Consider the following 15954-nt stretch of genomic DNA (forward strand, 5'->3'; position numbering starts at 1 on the left):
CTCATATTGCAGAATTTGGCAAGTTAAAATATGTACATGTGACCATTGACACTTATTCAGGATTTTTAATGGCCAGTGAACAATCTGGAGAAGCTACAAAGCATGTAATTGCTCACTGCCTGAAATGTTTCTCCTATATGGGGATACCAAAATTATTAAAACTGATAATGGTTCTGGATACAGTAGTAAAGCATTTTAGCAATTTTGTTCCCAATGGCAAAATGAGCATAAAATAGGCATCCCTTATAATCCTCAAGGACAAGGCATCATTGAGAGAGCCCATGGCAGTCTCAAAATGCAGCTTCAAAAAATTAAGAGGGGGAATTGTACCCTTAGTCACCACATAATGCATTGAATCATGCTCTTTTCGTTCTGAATTGTTTGAATGTGGATGTCCATGAACTATCTGTCATGAATAGATTTTGGCATGATGACTTTTGCTCAGGTGAAATGGAAAGATCCTTGCTTGGCATTATGGAAGGGCCCCAACCCTGTTTTAATATGGAGTCAAGAGCAAGTTTGTATTTTTTCAAAAGATGAAAATGAAACCCAGTGGCTGCCTGAGTACTTGGTGTGGTGAGTGGAACAGAGGGATGTCAGCCATAATAACACTGTAGCTGCTGACATTCCCTAGAGGAATTGGAGTGAGAGCAGCTGAATCAGTGTTCCTGATCCACTGATGTTCCATCCTACCGTCTGGGGAAAGCAGGAGACTAAAGGGGCCTCCAGACTGCTGAGAAGGAATTTGGGACAAAGGTTTTTGTCACTATTTGGTATTCAAGGACTGAGACTATGAAAGCTGGAATGTAAACAGAGCCTGGAGCCACACTGCTTCTGGTTGCTAGCAGCAAACCAATGCATGGCTCTTTTAAGAGAGAGTTCCTGATTCCTACTAGCAGAGCAGACAACTTTCTGAGGAGCTCTGTAGCAGCTCAGTAACCTTGGCAACCACCTTCTTCCTGAGGCAAGGTTCCTTGGGAAAGACTGCTGTAAAATGCTGCTGTGACTGAGAGTGAAGTCTCAGCAAGGCTGGTTTGTACTGAGTTGAATTGTTGCATTCAGAGGGGCTGCAACAAATCTGAGTAAAGGGACTGACCCCTGGTCAGTAACTGACAGCTGCTGAGCACACTTCTACCAGGCAGTGCACTGCAATTGGCTCCAGAACAGCTCGGGGGGCCTGGCAAGAAAGGTGGCTCTGGGGGGCAGCACTGCCCTGAGTGTTACAGCTCCCCAGCAGCAGTGCTCACCGAATCCTGGGGCCAAGGGAGCCAGATACAAATGTTCCAGAGCCACTTACAAGTTGGGCTCTAATTTCAAACTTTCGAGAGATCTATAAAACTGCTTTCAGAACTGACTTTGAAATTCAAACTTCAGAGATGAAACAGTTTTGATTTCACCTACAGTTTTAACCACGGTGACTCATGATTCATGTATCTTCTCTCTTGTTAGAAGAAAATGTAAATAGTTGTGTTAAGAGATCCCTTTTAAATGTTTGCCAAAGTATGTGAAGTGTAAATAGTTCTATTGAGAGTTTGCTTTTGGATGTAAGTTTGTAAGAATTGTAAGTATGTATATCATATTCGTGCTAGAATTATGTTAACCTGTTCATATTAATGATCCATGGTTTGGTGAAGCTAAGGAAGTCTTCAGGCTTGATGTGGTTGCCTCAGGAGTTTACTGATTTATTTGATGAAGTTGCATCAACAGTTTATTGATTTAAAAAAGGGCTTGGTGCAGCTGAGGCTGCCATAGACATCTTAGACCCATTCAAAAGGGATATTCCATCTTGGTCATCCTCTACTCCTTTACTTAGGGGTGTGGCAACCATAGGAATTGCTGTGGTTGTTCCAGCTACTTGCAAGCTTTTAGTAGGGACTTGAGTTAGGGGCCAGAGTCACAGTTGCATAGAGTTAAGCTCTGTACTTTCCCCTGCCAGAGGCTGGAAGTCAGAGATGGGTAAGCCCTTCTTGCTAGCTGCCAATCTAAGATAGAAAACATAGCTCCATGATGGGTAAGGCTGATTAGTGAAGAAGAAGATGAACTAAGACAGACACAGTCTATCTGAGGGGTCTGAGGGGCCCTTTAAAATATTAGGAAGGGGAGTTTGTGGAGGCCCAAATTACTCAGGGTCCCAGAATCTGAGCTTGCTTTACCCAGCAGGGCTGCATAAGGAGATGATTTAACCACAGGCATGGTTACCAGGTGTTTGGAAGGGTCTATACTTGGCTGTGTGGTGTGCTTTGATCTAGCAAGGGGGAGGTCTTTTGTCCCAACCCTTGCCATTATTATAAAAAGAGGGAGAAGGGGCCATTGGGTATTGACCCAGATCCTCCCGAAGCTATCCTGTGTTTCTGTCTTTCTCCTTGTTGCTATCTTTCTATCTAATATTTTCTTATCTCTCTCTCTCCTCCTTATAGGAACCCTGGGAAAGTGGGAGCTAGCCTCCCACACTCCAGCTGGGGAAAGACTGAGTCAAAAGCATGTGAGTTTAGTCCATTGCAGCAATCCACATTATACTGGTCACCATACAGGGAACGTTGGTGTGGTCTGTCATCCAACACTCCCAGCATTGCATGCATTGCATAGAGCCTTCTTTGTATATGGCAGGAAAGCTGAAGTGGGGGAAATGTACCTGTGGCCACACTGTATAAAAAACAATTAAAAAGACATGATTCCCACTGAGAGAGGGAGAGAGAGGAAAAGATTTTCCACATAGAATATTGAGAGCAAAAGAGCACAGACAAAGCGATTTAACCACGAAATCACATTTGTAAATATTTAAAATGATTAAAATATTTATTTATTTTTATTTAAGTGTGTGTGTTTCTGTGTGTTTGTGTGTCTGTGTGTACCCATGTGTGTGTGTGCAGGTACCTGGAAAGGCCAGAATATGGCATCAGCTCCTCTAGAGCCAGAGTTACAGGCAATCCACTTGACATGGTTGCTGGGAACCAAACTCACGTCCTCTGAAAAAGCAACAAGTGCTTTTTAACTGCTGAACCATCTCTCCAGCCTTCCATTTCACAACTTTTTACTTTATTATTTATTCAGCAGAATGATTTGCAACCTATGCTGAAACCACTTGGTGAAAGTTTAAGAACAAGATAGCCTGATCGTCTGAAATTACCACTCTGATTATTTTTAATTAAAGAAGAGGAAAAGATGACTTACAATGACTGTATCTGGCAGACACTCTATAAATAAGAAATCAGATGTGATCCCTTTATGGATTCCTCTCTGGGTGTGATTTATCATTATATAATAGACCAGTACGTCTTTCAAGCCACATTAGAGAAGCTTCCTTTTGTAGCAGGTGGCGGTTAACACAAAGACCCTCAGCAGGCTAAACTGAAGAGAGTGAGAGGCTACAGAATGGTCAGTCTGAAAGGGAACATATGTTCTGTGCTTCTTCTGTCCTCTCAGGGCTCAGAGATCCTTGCAGAGAAGGGGGCAGAAAGACTGTGGGAGCCAGAGGTGGTAGATGATCATAAGGAAGCAGGTCAACTGCACATATGAACTCACAGTGATCGTGACACCATGCACAAAATCCCTTGAATCCCAAGCCAGACCAAATCCCAGCAAGGAGAGGGAGGGTCAGTTTTCTCTTAAGAGCTTAGCCTGGATAAGTTGACCATTCTCCAGTGGAACACCACATACATCTAATGGTATTTGGAGTCGATTTTGCACTTCCCTTCAATAAACTGTTAGGAAAAAAAAAAAAAAAGACAATTAGGAATGCAGACCATTCAGAGCAGCTGTCAGCTGTCAAAATGTCTGTGAGTGCCAGCTAGTCCACCATTTTCTTCCAGATCAAACTAGAATAAACAAAGCACATTCCACCTTCCCCGTACAGGACAAGACTGGAAGCCTAGTTTCTGTCACCTTGTAGGACAGTAGCTGACATCCTGCCGCGTGAAGTCCCATGCCTAGACTGTCTCCACAGCACCACCCACGCTCAACCACGGCTGCTCAGTCTCATGGACACCCAAAGTAAAACATAAAAATATGACTTGTTTTCCTGGCCTCGCTCCTGCCGTTCCCGGCTGCCATCAGCACCGAGTGCCTTCTGGGGTGTCAAGTCGAGAAGAAAAATGTTTCTACTATCACACTGCTGCCTTTCAAAATAACATAGCCAGTGAGCCAGCTGTGGTAGGACGCAAAGCATCATCGCAACGCTTCTGCGGTTGGTGTTGCCTAGCGAGTTCTCAGACCTTCCTCTCTCTTTTCTCCGCTGCAAGATAAGTACCACACGGATGGCTTGCGGGATGGGGTCTGTTCTCAACAGGCCATTTTGGAAGAGCATTGTTTCCATTAACAGGTGGAAAAACCTCATTTGTTCTGTAATTTTAAATATGGTTTTGAAAAACACAAAACAAAACAGCTCAATGTCTCACAAAGCAGGGCCTGCCGTTAAGCTCACCAAGTCACTCTGTGATCCATCTTCCTGAAACTTGAAAGGGAGAGAAATAGAGGGTTGCGTTCTGTGGCTAATGACTAGTGTTGAGAATGTAGATTTAAGGAGAGATGGCAGAGCTGTCGGGTCAGGAATTTCAGTACCCAAAGAATGTGTTCTTCCCAAGGCGCTCTGTGCAATGGATGAGGGGTGGCGATCTCCCATAAAACAGGGCAACTGTGACATAGTGTGACAGACCACATCCAGGGCCCCAGCCCACGAATCGCTGCTGCCCACATTGGTCTCCACCTAATCAAGAGAGTCCCTCCCAGGCATGTCTGGAGGCTTGATTCTTGAGTGAGTTGGCATCCTGTCAAGTTGATAGACAATCTTAGCCAACAGAGCTGGCTTACGTCAAGGCTCTGAGTTATAGGAAGCAATTCTCGTGACAAAGGCCACCTCTGCCGCGGTCCAGAGGCATCAAATGTGGAAACTCAGGATACAGTTCACAAGCTAGAGTGTGTACCCTAACCTTGCTCATGGGTGGGCTTGTCTGGCTTCTGTAGCTTTGTTTTTAGATGATCAAGTTAACTAGAAATGTATTTTAAATGAAAATATGTTACATAACAATCACCATCTTTTACTATTTTTTCTTTTGTGTGTGGCAAACAATTGAATAGAATTGGTGTACTGTCTCCGGCAGAGTTCTTTCCCCCATCTTACCTTTCTTCCTTTCCGTGTGTGTGTGTGTGTGTGTGTGTGTGTGTGTGTGGTGTGTGGTGTGTGGTGTGTGGTGTGTGTGGTGTGTGTGTGTGGTGTGTGTGGTGTGTGTGTGTGTATGTGTGTGTGTGTATGTGTGTGTGGTGTGTGTGTGGTGTGTGTGTGTGTATGTGTGTGTGTGTGTGTGTGTGGTGTGTGTGTGTGTGGTGTGTGTGTGGTGTGTGGTGTGTGTGTGTGTGTGTGTGTGGTGTGTGTGTGGTGTGTGTGTGTGTGTGTGGTGTGTGTGTGTGTATGTGTGTATGTGTGTGTGTGTGTGTGTGTGTGTGTGTGTGCGCGCGCGTCCGCACATGAACACGCAGGCATGTGGACAGAGGACAACCTTGGGTGTTGCTCCTCTGACGTCATCACCTTTTTTGTTTATTTGTTTTTGTTGTTGTTTTGTTTTAGAGACAGGATCTGGCATCGGCCTGGATCTTACCAAGTAGGCTCAGGTTGGCTAAACAGCAAGCCCCGGAGATTCCTGTGTTCCACTTCCCCACTCATGGAATTAGAAGCCCACACTAACTACCACATCTAGCTTTTCTTAATGTGGATTCTGGAAATCAAATTCCGGTCGCCATGCTTGCGAGATACAGGTTTTACTGTCTGAGACATCTCCCCCAGACCACCCTTCTCTTTCTTTTTTTAGCTTTTGGAAGCATCTACATCGACCACCCAGGCTACTGCCTTCCATTTATGAACTGCTCTTGCTTCTTGTATTCTTAGTCCTTGCTCCCACAGTCTTCTGGAGCTGACTTGACTTCTTTGGATGGTCTTCTTCTTGGTCTTGATAGGAGGACTCCTGTCCATGGGAGAGTTTTATGTGTGACCCTGGGAGAGTTTGGAAGTTGAATGGACTCATCAGTCAATAGTAAATTGGCCCTTGGAGATGATCACTGTTGTGCCAGCAAAACCAAGTGTCAGCCTTCAAGGATAAAGACCCATCACTAAATTTACTGTGGTCAAGTTACTTGAGACAGAACTACTAAATGTTACCAATAGGATTTTTACAGTTATACTTTATACTAAGAAGGTGCTTTGTGAACTAGTTATTTATGAAAGTGTGTGTATGTGTGTGTGTGTGTGTGCGTGCGTGCGTGCGTGCGTGCGTGCGTGTGTGTGTGTGTGTGTGTGTGTGCATTCATGCCATGGCACACTAGTGGAGATCAGAGGACAGCTTGCAGTAGTCATTTCTCTTCTTCTACTGTGTGTGTCCTAGGGATCAAACTTGGGTTGTCTAGCAACAGCTTCCTTTACTCACGAAACCATCTCATCAACCTCCTTATTTAGTTTTATAAATCATAATTGCCTACAACATTATACTTTCGTATATAGATGGTGTGGGGTGTGTATATGTGTGTGTGTGTGTGTGTGTGTGTGTATGTGTGTGGTAGGAGATTAAATTAGAAAGAGCATAAAAAGTGAAAGTTTCAGTTATAAAACAATTATCTTCGCCTCTGTAGTCATCTCTTCCTGAGGTGCTGGGTGTATGTTTTCAACTGCTTTATTTTATTAGCGCTGCATCCGTGGCTCTTTGTAGTTTGTGAAGGGTTTTTGCCTTTTCTAGCTCTGGAACCGTCTTCTCTCGACTCCAGTAATGCCGCTGCCTCTGCAGTCATCCGTCAGCCTCCTTTATTTCGTAATTTAGAAAATGTCCACCTCCGTACTGCACCTTAATTATGTCATCTGCCAAAAAGCAAGATGCTTGGGAAAGGGAGTCTTAAAAACACTTCCTACACGTTCACACATTGTGGAGGGCTCACATTGTGGGCACTCCGGAGTCCCACTGTGTCTGGGAGAACTTCGAAATGATTCATGCAGAAAATAGCTTGGGAAAGATGAACTCTGGAAGATTCTCCAAGGCATGAGTGGTGGAGTTCTGACTCACAGAACATCTTTGAAATGGACAAGATCTTTCATCTCTTCCCCAGCACAGCCACAAACACCAGCATTTCATTAATTCATCTGCTCACTAACTCATTCATTCATAAAATGATTATCAAGGATCCACTGGAGCAGGTGGCCAGAGATACTATACATACTGTGTACAAGTGGAAGATGCCATGTCTTGGATTCCTTGCACATAGGCAACATAATCAGATGTTTCCTAAACTGAGAAGCTGTTGTTGGTGTTGCTGAGGACAATAACACAGACCAGATATTTTACATTTGCTACCATATAGTGATCACAGTTGTTTTGTTTCCTATACTCTGGGGTAGGGCCATTTGGCAGCTCACAGGGGATTCCAGAAAGTGCCAGGGAGATTTATACTTGCAGCATGTGTTTTCCTCATGTTAAAAAGGTATCTGTGGAGGATAAACTGGATATTGCTACAACACTTAAGCTAAAAACTGACAACCACTTAAAGAATGTTTCCAATTACCGTTTGCAAATAGCTGAAAAGCTCGACAAAATGCCTGAAACTTGTTTTCTATCTATTGCTCTTTCATTGCTGATGTGAGCATCACACCTGGGGAAGCGTCCTGAAGAGAGTGGTGGCCGTGGGACATGCTGAGAAAACAGTCTCTCAAGACTGCTTTGGAAAACACGCTCAAACCTGATTAACAAACCAGTCACAGAAGGAGAGATCCTGCCAGAGCAACTACTCAGACTTCTAATTTCTATAAATTGGACTCTCCTCCACCAGGACAATTCAACACCTAAAATGCAGGGGGTACATTCCATCCAAGATGCAAAAAAAGAGTGTTTGGGGTGATTCTTTGGAGGTTACTAATTTTACATTTATTTATGTTTTGCCTTCCAGGAATCAAAGAGAAGGAACAGAAAACACCATGTTTTTGAAGGAATAAATGCCATGTTTTGTGTTCAGGGCCAGCAATCCAGCTCAGCCACTGTAGCTGGCTGGACACAGTGGCATTTGCATATGAAAGGCTTTCCCCCATAAAAAAAGTGACTTGCGTTCTGTCGTTAGTGAATGTCTTAGTTACTTTTCTATTGCTGTGACAAAACACCGTGACCAAGGCAACTTATAAAAGACAGCATTTAATGGACTCATGGCTTCAGAGGGTCAGAGTCCATGGCAGCAGGAGCAGCTGCCAACAGTTCACACCTTGATCCACGTGTAGGAGGCAGAGAGAGCGCACTAGGAATGGCAGGAGTCTTTTGAAACCCCAAAGCCTGCCCCTCAGTGATACACCTCCTACAACAAGGCCACACCTCCTAAACCTTCCCAAATAGTTCCACCAACTGGGAGCCAAGTATCCAAATGTATGAGACTTATAGGGGCCATTCTCATTCAAACCACCACAGTGAGTACTCTGTGTTCTCACCACAATGAGAATTCAGACTAAGAAACAAATAAGGACACTGTAATTTTTGTATAAATGGTATAAGTAAGATCCACTACATTTCTTCTTTAAAAAGACCGTGTTTATTATTATATTTACTTCTGGAGGGGAAGAGGGTCACATATGCAGAGGTCAGAGGACAACTTTCAGGTGTTGGTTCTTTCTGTCCATTCTGTGAGTCTCAGGATTGAAATCAGGTCATCAGGCTTGGTAACAAGCTCCTTACCTACTGAGCCATCTCACTGGCCCCCTGCAACAGAGTAGCTCAACTGAAACCCTGTCCCATCTCCTGTACACCCTGTCACCACTAAGACAAGGAACTTGGAGCCAACCCAGTGTTCTAGGCACCATGGGAGCTGACGTGCTGTTTAAGTGTGTGATACCTCAGTAAACCCCCCACTCTATCCCCTACAGACAAAGAGAAGCTTAAACCAGGATTCCTAAGTGTAGATAAGAACTTAGACCCCTTTTCCCCAGGTGGCTGTATCTGCTACAGGGACTTTGGAAAACAGTCAGGATATTCGACCAAAAGACTAAAAAGGGAGGCGGGTTAAAATAAATTATATGGTCTGTGCCTTTAAGAACTAGCCTCACAAAGAAAGGGGAGGGCTCCTTCCCACCTCCCTGCTGTGAGTGAGAGATTTGGAAGAGCCTCCCTGGAGGCTTGTAAACTTGGAAAACACCTTACTATTGCATTTTGTACCTAAAGTCTTCAGTGGCGGCTTTGGGGACTGTGATCTAGGCCAGGCCAGTTTCAAGTCCCCAGAAATGATGGCGCTAGCCCCAGGAACAAAAGAACAGAGTCAGGATGTCTGATGGTAACCAATTAACCACGAGATGCCCCTCTCCAGAGATAACAAGACGAGACCCCGGAGATGAGTTGTAAAACTCCTGACAGGGCAAACAGATAAGATAAAATAAGATAAAGTTCAGGCCTGGGAAAAACTTGACCAATCAAGGATGGACCCGTACTAACCCCCTCCCCTCTAAGAAATTTTATGGGTTTTGCCTATAAAAACTAACTTCCCCAAGAAAGAGGACTCCTCCCTGCCTCACTGTATTGGGTGTAGGAATGAGTCCCTGTCTAGACTTGTATCTGCAGAATAAACCTTGCTGTTGCATTCTGGACATCCAAAGGTCTACGGTGGTCTCTTTGGGGGGTCACAATCTGGGCATAACAAGTGGTGCTGAGGTGCTGCCGAGATTCAGGTGACAGCTGACAACCAAGCTATTACTATTGTGACAAAACCATCCCTATGCGTCCCACAGTAAGACTCTGCCATCTTAAAACTGCCTCGGGTACCTACCTGTACGCTAAGAGATTTGAGAGCCTGGAGGCATGCGTAATTCCTGTCTCACCATGTTATGATGAAGCAGAGGGAAACCTCACAGGAAACCAGATTTGGCCACCTGACCTTGGACTTCCAGCCGCTAAAGCTGGAGTCTAAACAAACCTCTTTTCTTTACAAGCCACCAGCTTCCCGGATTTTGTTTAGCAACACAAAAGGTGTAGCTAGGTGCCGACTAGGTCACATCTACCTACATCAGCCTCGTTCTCACAGCTGCCTTAAAGTAAATGGCAAGCCCGCCATCCAGAGACTTCCACGACTCTGTGACCCTCTGAAAAGCGCCACCAGATACCCAGATTCCAGGAAAATGTTAGATTTCAGATCAGAGTTGAACCTGGAATGCCTACTGCTGCACACACACACACACACACACACACACACACACAGAGAGAGAGAGAGAGAGAGAGAGAGAGAGAGAGAGAGAGAGAGAGAGAGAGAGAGAGTTCACTGAGTAACCTTCTAAGACTCCCAAGGCACCTGATTTCCAGGAGAACGGTAGGCACTATTCTCACTTCCTACAGGAAGTTTACTGGCCTAGGCTACTGGGCTCCAGGACATCAGAGGGCTACTGATACAATAGGAACCCCTTAACTGAATGTGCTTCCTCTCCCCAATCCCCCCACATCCTCTAAGCCACAGGCCAACAAGGTTCTTTCCCCAGAATGCAAGTCCTCTTCCCTTCTCCTACCACCTGGGGATCAGAGGCCACCTAACAACAAGCAGTAGTATTATGGACCATCAAACCCCGTCCCCCTCCTCTGAGACCTGTAGAAAAGAGTCCACATCCTGCTTCATGGGCCGGACCTCTCCTCAGGGTCCCACCACATTGCAGTCTTTCTGTACTGTTAATAATTCTGGCAAAGCTCTTACCCCAAAGCATACTCCTCAACGTCCCCTCTTGAAATCCTAATCTTAGAATCTTTAAAAACGAAAACAGCAGGTACATCCCTTTAACCTGGTATCCCACCTCACCATCACGGGCTTCCAAATGCAGCATGGAAGTTCTGTGTGACTTGGCCAGTCTCCATAACCCAAGTCCGAAATTTGCATCTATAACCTTAGTAAATTCTTCTCTATCAAGACAGAGTGAAATCGCCTATCCCACAACAATATAGAACTACTTTAAGGATCCCATGAATCTGTGTGCTTAGAACCATCCTCCACTGATTGCAAAAGCAGAGGAACAGAGGTGTCCCCTTGGGACAGTGGAGCTACAGCCGCTGCCTCCAGCTCCTGCTAGAGGACAGTCGTATACACTAGTGTCACGAAGCACTGGAGGCTTTTACAGGTGTTGATGAGATACAACGAAGGAAGTGAGTGGGCTTGCCTTCCTGAGGACAGCCAGTGGACAGTGTCTTAGAGCCACCTCTCAGGGGCAAGGTGTGCTGGACCTCCCAGGGTGATTTAAGATGCCACTGCCAATAGTAGACCCAGGTAAACACCGTCTTCCTCAGTGGGAGTGGGGTTGATGTTTGGAGCGCCAATTCTAACTGGTCTTAATAATAAAAACCTGGAGTCGGATGTTAGGGCGAAAGCTGATAGATCAGAGAAGCAGAGAAGCAGCCACTAGACTTCTTACCTAGACTTCTTTCCTCTAGGAATCCTGAGACTGAAAGGGGCTGAGCTCCTGTCTCCTGACTTATATTACTGTCTCCACCTCTCTAGTGCTGGCATTAAAGGCATGAGCTTCCACCACCTGGCTCTGTTTCTCTTTTAGACTGGATCAATCTCATGTAGCCCAGGGTGGCCTTGAACTCCTGATCTTCCTGCTTCCTCCCAAGTGCTGGGATTAAAAATGTGTGCCACCTGCCAGGCGGTGGTGGTGCATGCCTTTAATCCCAGCACTCGGGAGGCAGAGCCAGGCAGATCTTTGTGAGTTCGAGGCCAGCCTGGTCTACAAAGCAAGTTCCAGGACAGCCAGGGCTACACAGAGAAACCCTGTCTGAAAAAAAAAAAAAAAAAAAATGTGAGCCACCATGGCCTGGCCTCTATGGTGAACTAGTGGCTAGTTCCAACCTCTGATCTATAGGTAAGTTTTATTTGTTAGAGCACAAACAAAATACCACCACAGATGTTTTCCCCATGGTTGATACCCTGACTGGTGTCGTTGCTCAGACACGACCTGCTTGATTGGCCCTCTGACCACCGTCCTGATTCTCCAGGGTTCTTTGTTTCCTTCTTCCCTAGCTCAAAGAACCTGATATAAAACATTGTTTTCAATTTCATCGTGTCTGAATAAATTATCTTTCTGCCTTTTCCAGCTTAAATATAACCTCCTGTGGGACAAAAAAAAAAACAAAACAAAAAAACTTTGTCTATTTTGTACCTAATACAACTGGCAATCGATTGAGTAAAAGAAACTGCTTGATTCATAATCTCTGTGCCTGTCCAGAGAAACAATGAAACTCTGAAGGCTTTCTCAGTTACTAGGTCAGGGAAAGCTGGGAGGCAGTCTGGCTGAACTGGAAAATTGGTAGGAGGAAGATTTTAATTTTTGATTTTGTTTGAACCACATAAGATACGTATTTGCATCTCAGACGTCACTCTTTCTGACGTCACCAGCCATCTTGAACGTGCCTGACTTCTTTTTCTCCCTTCTCTCTTCCCTGTACCCCATAATTTTCCTGTCACATCTCAAAATAGCAAGTGCTCTTCCTGCTGCATATGCATCTATACATATCTTTTTTGTGTAAATGAGTGTTTTAAGTAAAGTGTGAAGACGAACTTCAGTTTCAAAACAGAGATATTCTAGTTAAATATGCTATTATAACAAAAAGTCTTGAATAAGGACTCACTGAACAAGAGCAGCAATAAAGGGTTGACTTGATTGATAGGGGAAACAAAGCCTGAAGTCTCTCAAGGTTAATAAACTAATGCAGACGATGATAACTGCTTGGATGGGCCCTAGGTCCCATTGCCAGAGGCCAGTGACAGAGGTCCATTGAGTAGCAGGTGGAGTGAGTTCTGAACTGGACCCTAGGTTTCTCTGTGGTCAGGATATCTGTCCTTCTAGGCTGCAAACCCCACTCTTACGATCCAAGAAGTCACTGGTGCTGTGGCATCTGAGGCAAATGTCTCAGAGAGACGAGAGAACTCAAACAGTGTGAAGAAAACAGAAGAAGATGTGAGCGGGGAGGTGTTCAGTGTCATAAATCCATTTGCACAGTTGGCAGCCGAAGCGGTGTGTGCCCTCACGTCAAGAAGCCTTCCAGTCTCCAGTGTGCTGAAACGTAATTGAAATTTAAAATATATGCATGTTGTTTTATTCTTCCAGCCTTTTTCGTCACCTCTTTCCTATACCTTTCAATTTTTTAGGCAAAATTTTAGGCAAGTGAATTATTGTTCTACCCTAATTCTTCCAGCAAGGAAAACATAGATGCTCTCCATTCCATTTCTAGCCTCTGACACAGTGCCCGAGACAATGATGGTCCTGCCTTCTACTGGACCTGGCTCATAGGGAGTTTATGGCTACCCATTAATACACTGTGAAAAACGATGCAAAAAAATGGAATACAGCCTAGTGATGAGCATGGTGAATTCCAAATTCTTAAATCTTTATGCAGAAAATGAATTTTTTTTTTTTTACTATATGAAAATCTGGCCATCTTTAGATCCAGTCCAGTTCATGGCTTTCATATACATCTATGAGTTTTAATTGCATAAGTAAGGATAAGGGGTCACCTTAAATATAAGATACAGACATTTTTCTCATGAAACTATTTCTCTCCATAAAGAAGTTAGTAAACTCCAGTGCCAAAATTGATCAGAATCACACATCTCAATGATCTGAAAGTATGTTGAATTAAAATATAGCCAGAAAAAGACTTCAATTTCTTAGCTCATATTCCATCCACTGATGTAAACAATCACGTGGGCATAATTGAAAACAACGTTATTTAAACTTCTGTGTGGTATTTCTTACTTAGTGTTGGCTGTAGCTCCTATGGTAAAGTCTTGTCATGCAGTGCATTCTCCAAACCAGGCTGTCACGTCATGCCGGACACCATTCAGGCCTTTGCTTCTCCCCTCCACCACACACACTTGCTAAGGATTGTTCGGTTGTAGAACTGGGAGGGGATGAGGCCCCCTAGGCCCCCCCAGCTCACATCTGTCCCTATCCCTAGGGAGCACCCCTACCCCAGAGCCACTGAGCCGCACCCACACAGCAGGTGGCTTCTCTCTGGAAACAGCAACCTGGTTATGAGAAGCGGAAAGGAACAGCGTCTCTCTTCCGCTGCCCAAGTGCCCTTCAGTCTGTACGCTGGGTCCTCCCAGAGGACACAGCAGTCACGGCTCAGCGGCCAAGGGCTGGAGGCAGGGCTCAGGCAGAACCTGGAGCTCTGGCTGTTGCTATGGTAGCAGCAGGGCGATGTAAAGCTTCCAGTGGCGGATCTGTCTCAAGAGTTTATACCACAGCCCTATGCCGCCGTCTGTGTTTAACGCATGCTGGGGAAAGACGGGTTCACGCTGTCTCCCCACTCCCTCCGTCAGCTTGCCTTGACATCACTGGGTGACACTCTGAGAGGCAGGTCAGGTGAGGTCTCTGACCCAGGTCGTCAAGGGATTCTGCAGAAGGAAAGGCTCAGTTCTTTCTGCTTGTTTGGAAGGAGCATGACAAAGCAGACATTTCTTCTGCGTGTTTAGCCACGGCAAAATGTCTGGTCCTGCGGTGACTGATACCCTTTACTAATTGCAGAGTGGTTGATCTAAGAGCAAGATTCACTCCACTGTGATCGTGGCATTACTCAGAAACACTAAGAGCTGTTATACAGATGATGCAGGAGATGCACCTGAAGTATATACATTTGGTCCAGAAATAGCAACAGAGTTTACTTCCCTCCCTCCCATCCTGCCTTCCTTCCTTCTTCCTCCCTCCCTTCCTTTCTTCCTTTGTTTCCTTCTTTCTTCCCTCAGTGTCTCATGCGTCCCAGGCTGACCTTGAACTTTCTATGTAGCTAGGGATGACCTTGAACTTCTGATCCTGCTGCCTCTCCCTCTCCTGTGCTGGGATTGCAGTCTGGTGCCACCACACCCTCTGGTCTCTGAGTGCTGGGATGGAACTCAGGGCCTTGTGCACCCGGGACCTGCACTCTACCAAGTGAGCTGCAAATCCAGCACTGGAGTTGTTCATTCTGTGCCAGCCGGAGCTGACATGGACTTCCCAGATTGAACGTGGTTTCCGGCTGTGCTCCCATGTGTTTCTGGCTGAGGACGGCATCGAGTCTGCGGACTCAGCAAAGGAGATCGCCCCACTCCGTGCTTTCCTGTCCTCCAACCCTTGAGAATCTGAATAAAATAAAGGGTAGAAGGGGAAGAGATTGCCTTTCCCCTTTCGCTGCTGAGCTGACACCTGTCCCCTCATCTTCCATCTTCCTCCATCCTGGGACTGGGTGCTTTACACCTTTGGATGCTGACTGGCACACCATTGGCTTTCCTCAGGCTCAGCTTGCCTGCAGTCAGTGGGTGGCAGGACTGCCTAGCCTTCATCATCATTAAAGCCAGTTCCTAGCCCTTTCCAACATTGTTCTGTGTGTGTGTCTGTCCCACCGTCTCTCTCAAGTGTGTGCATGGGCCTATGTGTGTCTGTGTGTCTGAAGACAGGATGCAGTGAGACTTCACAGGTGACATCCGGTGTCTCGTGGTTTTTGATACAGGAAGTTAGAGGGACTAAGGAAAGAAAGCAGCTCAGTGTGACATCTGATCCCTTACTGAGTTGAAGCAGTTGGCACAAAACAAAACTTAAAGGTACAAGTGGTAGGATAATCTTTTTGTGTGCTGTGAAGCTGTGTCTCTGCCAAGGCACCTACTGATTGGTTTAATGAAGAGCTGAACAGCCAATAGCTGGACAGGAGAGGTTAGACGCTACTTCTGGTCAGAGATAAGAACTCTGGGAAGAAGAGAGGTGGGATTCGCCAGCCAGACTCAGAGGAAGTCAGAGGTACTGTATTGAGGAGAGGTAATGAGCCACGTGGCAGAACATAGATTAATATAAACAGGTTAATTTAAGTTTTAAGAGCTAGTGGGGAACAAGCCTAAAGTAAGGCCAAGCTTTCATAATTAATAAGAAGTCTCTCTGTCATTATTTGGGGGGGTGGCAGTCCAAAAGAAAGACCTGTTGTAGGTACATGAGCATGTGTGGCGTGT

The sequence above is a fragment of the Peromyscus maniculatus genome, chromosome 14 (assembly GCF_049852395.1).
Source record: "Peromyscus maniculatus bairdii isolate BWxNUB_F1_BW_parent chromosome 14, HU_Pman_BW_mat_3.1, whole genome shotgun sequence".
Classification (NCBI taxonomy): Eukaryota; Metazoa; Chordata; class Mammalia; order Rodentia; family Cricetidae; genus Peromyscus; species Peromyscus maniculatus.